At 50.5% G+C, this 10,108-nt stretch overlaps 1 non-coding gene across 1 annotated transcript; it reads right to left on the bottom strand.

Annotated features, from left to right (window-relative positions):
* Window positions 1-3,601: 3,601 nt before the first annotated feature.
* Window positions 3,602-3,756, bottom strand: LOC143176372 (5.8S ribosomal RNA). Its single transcript, XR_013000929.1, has one exon. It is a non-coding gene; the product is annotated as a 5.8S ribosomal RNA (ribosomal RNA).
* Window positions 3,757-10,108: the final 6,352 nt, after the last annotated feature.

The following is a 10,108-nucleotide window of genomic DNA, read 5'->3' as shown; positions in this document are numbered from 1 at the left end:
AACGCCTTTCATGGTATCCCATAAGCGTCGACTTAGGCGCCTTAACTCTGCGTTTGGTTCATCCCACAGCGCCAGTTCTGCTTACCAAAATTGGCCCACTTGGCACTCTGATTCATAAATCTCGTGGCTTCATTGATCCAAGCAAGCCAGAGATCTCACCCATTTAAAGTTTGAGAATAGGTTGAGGTCGTTTCGGCCCCAAGGCCTCTAATCATTCGCTTTACCAGATGAAACTCGCACAAGTTCACGGAGGAACAAGCGAGTGCCAGCTATCCTGAGGGAAACTTCGGAGGGAACCAGCTACTAGATGGTTCGATTAGTCTTTCGCCCCTATACCCAGTTCCGACGATCGATTTGCACGTCAGAATCGCTACGGACCTCCATCAGGGTTTCCCCTGACTTCGTCCTGACCAGGCATAGTTCACCATCTTTCGGGTCCCAACGTGTACGCTCTGGGTGCGCCTCTTCTCGCAATGAGAACGAGACGCCCCGGGAGTGCGAGGCCGCATCGCAACGCGGCCCATCCTCCCTCGGTCGACGCTAAGGAACGACCTTCACTTTCATTCCGCCTTTAGGTTTACAAAATCCCAATGACTCGCGCACATGTTAGACTCCTTGGTCCGTGTTTCAAGACGGGTCCTGAGAGTACCCAAAGCAGTAGCGTCGCCGACCGGTAATTCGAAGCTTGGCCAGTCCGAGGACACCGCCTGCCAACAGCTGACCAGGCTCGGAGCCGGCACCAGGTCCGTACCTCCGAGGGTATACTGATCGAGCTTGCGGCGGGCCTGACGCACATACATTCGAAAATGGATTGGTTGCGGCCCGATACCGTCAGAGTACCGTCGCGCAGCCGGCCGGGCCGCCGAGGGTCTGTCGCGTGCGCCAAAGGCGACGCGGCAGGCAACCACTCGGGCCGTAGACCGACACGCAACGGGTCGCGACGTTCTACTAAGGGAGAAGTGCACGACTACGTTGCCGGAACATTTAGGCCGAAGGCGGTGTACCCTCGCGCATTGGAACCACGAAGGTCCATACGCGGGGTATCTGCGCGCCAACGGAAGCCAGCCTCGTCGACGATGAATCTCCCCATTCGATCTTTTGGGTTTCTCAGGTTTACCCCTGAACGGTTTCACGTACTCTTGAACTCTCTCTTCAAAGTTCTTTTCAACTTTCCCTCACGGTACTTGTTCGCTATCGGTCTCGTGGTCATATTTAGCCTTAGATGGAGTTTACCACCCACTTAGGGCTGCACTCTCAAGCAACCCGACTCTAAGGAAAGGTCCTCCCGAAACGCGTACCGGTCGCTACGGGCCTGGCACCCTCTACGGGTAAATGGCCCCATTCAAGATGGACTTGGACGCGGTTCGACGTCACGGGATAAATGGACCCTCCTGAACACTACATTTCCCTACGGCGGAACCGCGGGATTCAGTGCTGGGCTAATTCCTGTTCGCTCGCAGCTACTAAGGAAATCCTTGTTAGTTTCTTTTCCTCCGCTTAGTAATATGCTTAAATTCAGCGGGTAATCTCGCCTACTCTGAGGTCGTCGTGAACGTGAATTGTATGAAAATTCAATCGAATTTCATAAAAATCGCTCAAAGGCAAAAAAAACAAAGTCTAGAGGAGAGTGCGTTCGAACACAACAATATTCATATTATAACGTATATAAATGATAAATATACCGCGACACGCGCGACTCCGTATCGTCGCGAAAAATCGTTCGCGAACGCGTCTTATGCGCCTCACCAGTGGTCTCTGCTGCGTCGCGTGTCTATATTCTCTTTTTACACTCTTCTCCTTCTTCTATCACATTTTACTCGATCGCGAAAAAGACTCTCGCTAGACGATCTCGCGCTCCGGTTAACTTTAACGCCCGTCCGAGAAGAATTTTCGGGGACTGGACGACCGAAGCGGATCTCGCGCGGTCTCGCGATCGACAGTGAAGAGAAGTGCAGAAGAGGAAAAGAAGACACGACAAACACACACCATGGGGCGACCGACGCGTTCGTTTCAACGCTTTCGCACAAAGTCGGCGGCGGTTATATATTTATATCATTATATTCCGGCGGACGGGACGCGACGTTCGAAAGCCTCGCCAAAGAGGAGCTCCTGCCTCTTCCTCTCTCTTTTCTACGAGAAAAGATAAACGTATTTTACGGGGATACGGAAACGTTACCACGTGGTGTCACACACGATCGTCCGTCTCTTCTCTATAGCAGAAACCGATAAAAATACACCTCCCGAAAGAGAGTATATGGTGATTCTTTTTATATATATATATATTTCGAAATACAACTGAACGTGGCGGAAGCGCACGGTGGTGGTCCAGCGAGGACACGCGACGACGGGGAATAAGAACTATTCGACCCGTTACGAATACGCATGCTCGTCCCGCACGATTTTAACACACACCGTGTTTTTCTCCAGTCGTCAAAGCGTTCGTGCGTCGAATTCGAAAAATAAAAAAAAAAGAAAAACACCTTTTCTCTCTCTCGGGGTAAAAGAGTCGATGTGTATTGTGTATAAAGGTTCTGCGAGAAGTCTCGTTTTGACGTGTGTTCCGCCGATAACGACGATCCTCCGAAACGGGGATACAGAAACGTTACACCTCACAACACGATCTCCGTCTCTTCTCTATAGCAGAAACCGATAAAAATACACCTCCCGAAAGAGAGTATATGGTGATTCTTTTTATATATATATATTTCGAAATTCAACTGAACGTGGCGGAAGCGCACGGTGGTGGTCCAGCGAGGACACGCGACGACGGGGAATAAGAACTATTCGACCCGTTACGAATACGCATGCTCGTCCCGCACGATTTTAACACACACCGTGTTTTTCTCCAGTCGTCAAAGCGTTCGTGCGTCGAATTCGAAAAATAAAAAAAAGAAATACACCTTTTCTCTCTCTCTCGGGGTAAAAAGAGTCGATGTGTATTGTGTATAAAGGTTCTGCTGCGAGAAGTCTCGTTTTGCCGTGTGTTTCGGTAACGACGATCCTCCGAAACGTACATCTCATTCGTAAGAGAGGAAGAAAACAATCTCCCTGGGGCCAGTCGGTAATATACCGACATACGACGTGTCGTGCACATCCGTCTCACGCACGGTATACAAAATATGAATAAAACGTGTGTAGTCTCTCTCTCTCTCGACTTCTTAATATTTTCTTTCACCTCTGACGCATCATTTCAGGTGACGTCGGGAGCGCGGGAAAAAAAATTTTTCTAAACACACGAAACCGTTCATCTCACGAACAGCCGAAAAAGTTGTCGCTCAGATCCATATCGCAGTGGAGCGGTATCCGCGGGCGGTCGTAATTGAACGACGCACGACGCCGCGAACACTCACGCGAGTCCATACAAACGATTCCGATCGTTTTGCAACAACTAGAACGTACACTGTCCGTGAAATTCACAGAATTTTCGCGTGTCCGCGACAAACGCCGACGAGACACCCATCGTTCGCTCGTACGTAGCATCCTTCTCTTAACCCGACTCAGAAACGTTCTTTGCGCCCTTCGGTAAAAAAACGTTCGATCCGAAGAGGTGAACGACGGCGGGGATTTGACAGAGCTACGCAAGCAGTGTATGGTACGTAAACGACCCTCAGCCAGGCGTGGTCCAGGAATTGTATCCGTGGACCGCAATGTGCGTTCGAAATGTCGATGTTCATGTGTCCTGCAGTTCACACGTTGACGCGCAATTAGCTGCGTTCTTCATCGACCCACGAGCCAAGTGATCCACCGTTCAGGGTAATCGTATAAATTTTATATTTCACATATATAATTTTATTCTCATTTGTTCGACCTAATATCTCTCTTCTTTCAAAGAGAAGATAAAAGTTGATACCTGAATCTCCGACCAGCGCGCGAAGGAGATTCAGGCGTCGCCTTGGAGACGACACCGAAGCCTTTCGAGACGAAAAACGTTCAAGTAATATGTATATATTTCTCGACGTTCCGGGCGTATAGTGCATTCAAAAACCCGCGAAAGACGCAGAAGACTCGCACGCGTGGAAACGACGGGGATATATTTTGTATCCTACCCGATACTGAATCCATCGCGTGCAGTCGACCCTCGCGTTCTTCCGATCAGACGCATCTATTGTTGCGCGCATGTTTTCGCGTCGCATCGCGCGAAACGTTGCACGAATCGTACCGATCGATCGATTGAAAGCAAATAATGAAAAAAGACTTCACAGCTGGCTCTTTGCCGGTCATTCGTCCCATGTTATCTCTTGCCGCGAAATTGGCGCGCAAGAGTTGGGTGTCAGACGCGCGGCTTTAAAACGAGCTTCACGGCCGGTCCCTTCGTTACCGCTTTCGTTCTTTCTCTCGGAACGACCATGAACGAACACGACGAGCGACGCTACGGCATACACACGTCCACGGATTCGATTAAAAAAACAGACTTCACAGCTGGCTCTTTGCCGGTCATTCGTCCCATATTATCTCTTGCCGCGAAATTGGCGCGCAAGAGTTGGGTGTCAGACGCACGGCTTTAAAACGAGCTTCACGGCCGGTCCTCTCAATTCCGTGTACGGTACACGCAAGATGCGGGTTCCACTTCCAGACTACCCGGTCCCTTCTCTCTACGAGAATCGATAGTAGAAGAACGGCTCGAAAACGCGTCTCAGAGACTAGGGGAAAAGAAGCGGTATGCGAGCGAAACGAAAACGCATTATGGAAACGTCGCGAAACAATGTTCGACGGTTGCTCGGTTCCAATCGTGCGGCCGTTTCAATTTCTCGTGCGCTTCACCGTCCCTCCGTAACTCTGGCCGATCGCGTATACCGAAGAGCCGACACGCGCAAAAACCACAGGCATTGTATACTGTATATATATATGTTACAGTCACAGCCTTCGCGCGTTTTACTCTCCGACGCGGGGTTTCCACGACGAAAGAGAGACAGTTTCGTGGCGGGTGACTCGGCCGAATCGCTACGACGGGTATTTCTATTATAGAACGAATCATCGCCACCCTTTACCAGTGCCCGACGAAGGAATCACAAGGTCATCTGGAGTTTACAATGCCAGCGACGGTAATTCCAACGAAGACCCGATAAGTCAACTCATCGTTCTATTTCTCCCCGTACAGAAAAGCGAATCGACGCTAACGCACCTCGCGCAAGCACGAACGTTCTCTTCGCGTGGATCATCCCATCGTCGAAAGATGTAAAGACGCATTGGAGATCGTGGTCTCTGGCGGGCTCATTGCACGCCCCACTGCATATCTTTCCTCGAATCGAGAATGATTCGTCCACTAAGGCTGCGAAACTACGCGTCGAGGAAACTAGGGGAAAGAAGCGGGATGCGAGCGAAACGACAATACATTATGGAAACGTCGCGAAACAATGTTCGGCGGTTGCTCGTTTCCTCCTGCGGACGTTTCATTGCTCGGGCGCTTCACGTCCCTCCGTAACCTTCGCGCGATCGCGTGCCCCGGAGAGCCGGCAACCGGTGAACCACAGGCGTATAAACTATAGTCTTCTATAGCAAGCCTTCGGCGGTTACTCTCCGACGCGGGGATTCCACGACGAGAGAGAATTTCGTGGCGGGTGACATCGGTCGAAACGCTACGACGGGTATTTCTATTATAGAACGAATCATCGCCACCCTTTACCAGTGCCCGACGAAGGAATCACAAGGTCATCTGGAGTTTACAATGCCAGCGACGGTAATTCCAACGAAGACCCGATAAGTCAACTCATCGTTCTATTTCTCCCCGTACAGACAAGCGAATCAACGCTATCGCACCTCACGCATGCACGAACGTTCTCTTCGCGTGAATCGTCCCATCGTCGAAAGATATAGCCGCTTGGAGATCGTGGCCCATCAAGTTCTTCCGTAACTCCTGCGCGATCGCGTACCCCGGAGAGCAGGCAACCGGTGAACCACAGGCGTATAAACTATAGTCTTCTATAGCAAGCCTTCGCGTTTACTCTACGACGCGGGGATTCCACGACGAGAGAGATTTTCGTGGCGGGTGACACGGCCGAATCGCTACGACGGGTATTTCTATTATAGAACGAATCATCGCCACCCTTTACCAGTGCCCGACGAAGGAATCACAAGGTCATCTGGAGTTTACAATGCCAGCGACGGTAATTCCAACGAAGACCCGATAAGTCAACTCATCGTTCTATTTCTCCCCGTACAGAAAAGCGAATCGGCGCTATCGCACCTCACGCAAGCAGGAATGATCTCTTCGCGTGGATCGTCCCATCGTCGAAAGATGTAAGACGTACAGAAATCGTGGTCCATCACGATTATTCGTAACTCTCCGAGTCGCGTATCTGAGAGTAGGACAAACGGAGAACCACAGGCATAAATAATACTATATGTTTCTTATATAGTTAGCCTTCGCGTTTTACTCTCCGACATGGGGATTCCACGACGAGAGAGAGTTTCGTGGCGGGTGTCTCGGCCGAATCGCTACGACGGGTATTTCTATTATAGAACGAATCATCGCCACCCTTTACCAGTGCCCGACGAAGGAATCACAAGGTCATCTGGAGTTTACAATGCCAGCGACGGTAATTCCAACGAAGACCCGATAAGTCAACTCATCGTTCTATTTCTCCCCGTACAGAAAAGCGAATCGACGCTATCGCACCTCGCGCGAGCACGTAACTACTCTTCGCGTGGATCGTCCCATCGTCGAAAGATGTAAGACGCACGGAAATCGTGGCCCATCAACGTTTTTTTGTAACTCTGCCGATCGCGTATCACAGAGCCGAGACGCACATACCACAGGCGTATAATACCGTTTTCTTTCGTATGGTAAGCCTTCGCGTTTACTCTTCGGCGCGGGGTTTCCACGTCGAGAGAGACATTCGTGGCGGGTGACATCGGTCGAAACGCTACGACGGGTATTACTATTATAGAACGAATCATCGCCACCCTTTACCAGTGCCCGACGAAGGAATCACAAGGTCATCTGGAGTTTACAATGCCAGCGACGGTAATTCCAACGAAGACCCGATAAGTCAACTCAACGTTCTATTTCTCCCCGTACAGAAAAGCGAATCGACGCTGTTGCACCTCACGCAAGCACGAACGTTCTCTTCGCGTGGATCGTCCCATCGTCGAAAGATGTAAGACGCACGGAAATCGTGGCACATCACGTGTTTTCGGAACTCTGTCGACCGCGTATCTCAGAGACGACGCGCGCGAACCACTGGCATATACTATTATATATCGCGTTTTACCCTCCGACGCGGGGATTCCACGACGAGAGAGAGTTTCGTGAGCGGGTTGACTCGGAAGAAACGCTACGACGGGTATTTCTATTATAGAACGCATCATCGCCACCCTTTACCAGTGCCCGACGAAGGAATCACAAGGTCATCTGGAGTTTACAATGCCAGCGACGGTAATTCCAACGAAGACCCGATAAGTCAACTCAACGTTCTATTTCTCCCCGTACAGAAAAGCGAATCGACGCAATCGCACCATACGCGTGCACGTAAACAACTCTTCGCGTGGATCGTCCCATCGTCGAGAGACGTAAGTTTTCATAGTATGAATTCGCGTTTTACTCTCCGACGCGGGGATTCCACGACGAGAGAGAGTTTCGTGAGCGGGTTGACTCGGAAGAAACGCTACGACGGGTATTTCTATTATAGAACGCATCATCGCCACCCTTTACCAGTGCCCGACGAAGGAATCACAAGGTCATCTGGAGTTTACAATGCCAGCGACGGTAATTCCAACGAAGACCCGATAAGTCAACTCAACGTTCTATTTCTCCCCGTACAGAAAAGCGAATCGACGCAATCGCACCATACGCGTGCACGTAAACAACTCTTCGCGTGGATCGTCCCATCGTCGAGAGACGTAAGTTTTCATAGTATGAATTCGCGTTTTACTCTCCGACGCGGGGATTCCACGACGAGAGAGAGTTTCGTGAGCGGGTTGACTCGGAAGAAACGCTACGACGGGTATTTCTATTATAGAACGCATCATCGCCACCCTTTACCAGTGCCCGACGAAGGAATCACAAGGTCATCTGGAGTTTACAATGCCAGCGACGGTAATTCCAACGAAGACCCGATAAGTCAACTCAACGTTCTATTACTCCCCGTACAGAAAAGCGAATCGACGCAATCGCACCATACGCGTGCACGTAACAACTCTTCGCGTGGATCGTCCCATCGTCGAGAGACGTAAGTTTCATAGTAAGCCTTCGGCGTTTTACTCTCCGACGCGGGGATTCCACGACGAGAGAGAGAGTTTCGTGAGCGGGTTGACTCGGAAGAAACGCTACGACGGGTATTTCTATTATAGAACGCATCATCGCCACCCTTTACCAGTGCCCGACGAAGGAATCACAAGGTCATCTGGAGTTTACAATGCCAGCGACGGTAATTCCAACGAAGACCCGATAAGTCAACTCAACGTTCTATTTCTCCCCGTACAGAAAAGCGAATCGACGCAATCGCACCATACGCGTACACGTAAACAACTCTTCGCGTGGATCGTCCCATCGTCGAGAGACGTAAGTTTTCATAGTATGAATTCGCGTTTTACTCTCCGACGCGGGGATTCCACGACGAGAGAGAGTTTCGTGAGCGGGTTGACTCCGAAGAAACGCTACGACGGGTATTTCTATTATAGAACGCATCATCGCCACCCTTTACCAGTGCCCGACGAAGGAATCACAAGGTCATCTGGAGTTTACAATGCCAGCGACGGTAATTCCAACGAAGACCCGATAAGTCAACTCAACGTTCTATTTCTCCCCGTACAGAAAAGCGAATCGACGCAATCGCACCATACGCGTGCACGTAAACAACTCTTCGCGTGGATCGTCCCATCGTCGAGAGACGTAAGTTTTCATAGTATGAATTCGCGTTTTACTCTCCGACGCGGGGATTCCACGACGAGAGAGAGTTTCGTGAGCGGGTTGACTCGGAAGAAACGCTACGACGGGTATTTCTATTATAGAACGCATCATCGCCACCCTTTACCAGTGCCCGACGAAGGAATCACAAGGTCATCTGGAGTTTACAATGCCAGCGACGGTAATTCCAACGAAGACCCGATAAGTCAACTCAACGTTCTATTACTCCCCGTACAGAAAAGCGAATCGACGCAATCGCACCATACGCGTGCACGTAACAACTCTTCGCGTGGATCGTCCCATCGTCGAGAGACGTAAGTTTCCATACTATGAATTCGCGTTTTACTCTCCGACGCGGGGATTCCACGACGAGAGAGTGTTTCGTGAGCGGGTTGACTCGGAAGAAACGCTACGACGGGTATTTCTATTATAGAACGCATCATCGCCACCCTTTACCAGTGCCCGACGAAGGAATCACAAGGTCATCTGGAGTTTACAATGCCAGCGACGGTAATTCCAACGAAGACCCGATAAGTCAACTCAACGTTCTATTGCTCCCCGTACAGAAAAGCGAATCGACGCAATCGCACCATACGCGTGCACGTAACAACTCTTCGCGTGGATCGTCCCATCGTCGAGAGACGTAAGTTTCATAAGTAAGCCTTCGGCGTTTTACTCTCCGACGCGGGGATTCCACGACGAGAGAGTGTTTCGTGGCGGGTGACTAGGCCGAAACGCTACGACGGGTATTTCTATTATAGAACGAATCATCGCCACCCTTTACCAGTGCCCGACGAAGGAATCACAAGGTCATCTGGAGTTTACAATGCCAGCGACGGTAATTCCAACGAAGACCCGATAAGTCAGCTCATCGTTCTATTTCTCCCCGTACAGAAAAGCGAATCGACGCTATCGCACCTCGCGCGAGCACGTAACAACTCTTCGCGTGGATCGTCCCATCGTCGAGAGACGTAAGACGCACGGAAATCGTGGTTCATCGCGTCTTTTCCTACTCTCTTGAATCGCAATTTCGTATAGAGCCTACACACGCGAACCACCGGCATATACTATTTCTTCTCTCATAGTAAGCCTTCGCGCGTTTTACTCTCCGACGCGGGGATTCCACGACGAGAGAGTGTTTCGTGGCGGGTGTCTCGGCCGAATCGCTACGACGGGTATTTCTATTATAGAACGAATCATCGCCACCCTTTACCAGTGCCCGACGAAGGAATCACAAGGTCATCTGGAGTTTACAATGCCAGC

This window comes from Nomia melanderi, unplaced genomic scaffold, assembly GCF_051020985.1.
Source record: "Nomia melanderi isolate GNS246 unplaced genomic scaffold, iyNomMela1 scaffold0511, whole genome shotgun sequence".
Lineage (NCBI taxonomy): Eukaryota > Metazoa > Arthropoda > Insecta > Hymenoptera > Halictidae > Nomia > Nomia melanderi.
The sequence above is the reverse complement of the archived record's forward strand: the minus strand, read 5'-3'. Positions and strand labels throughout refer to the sequence as shown.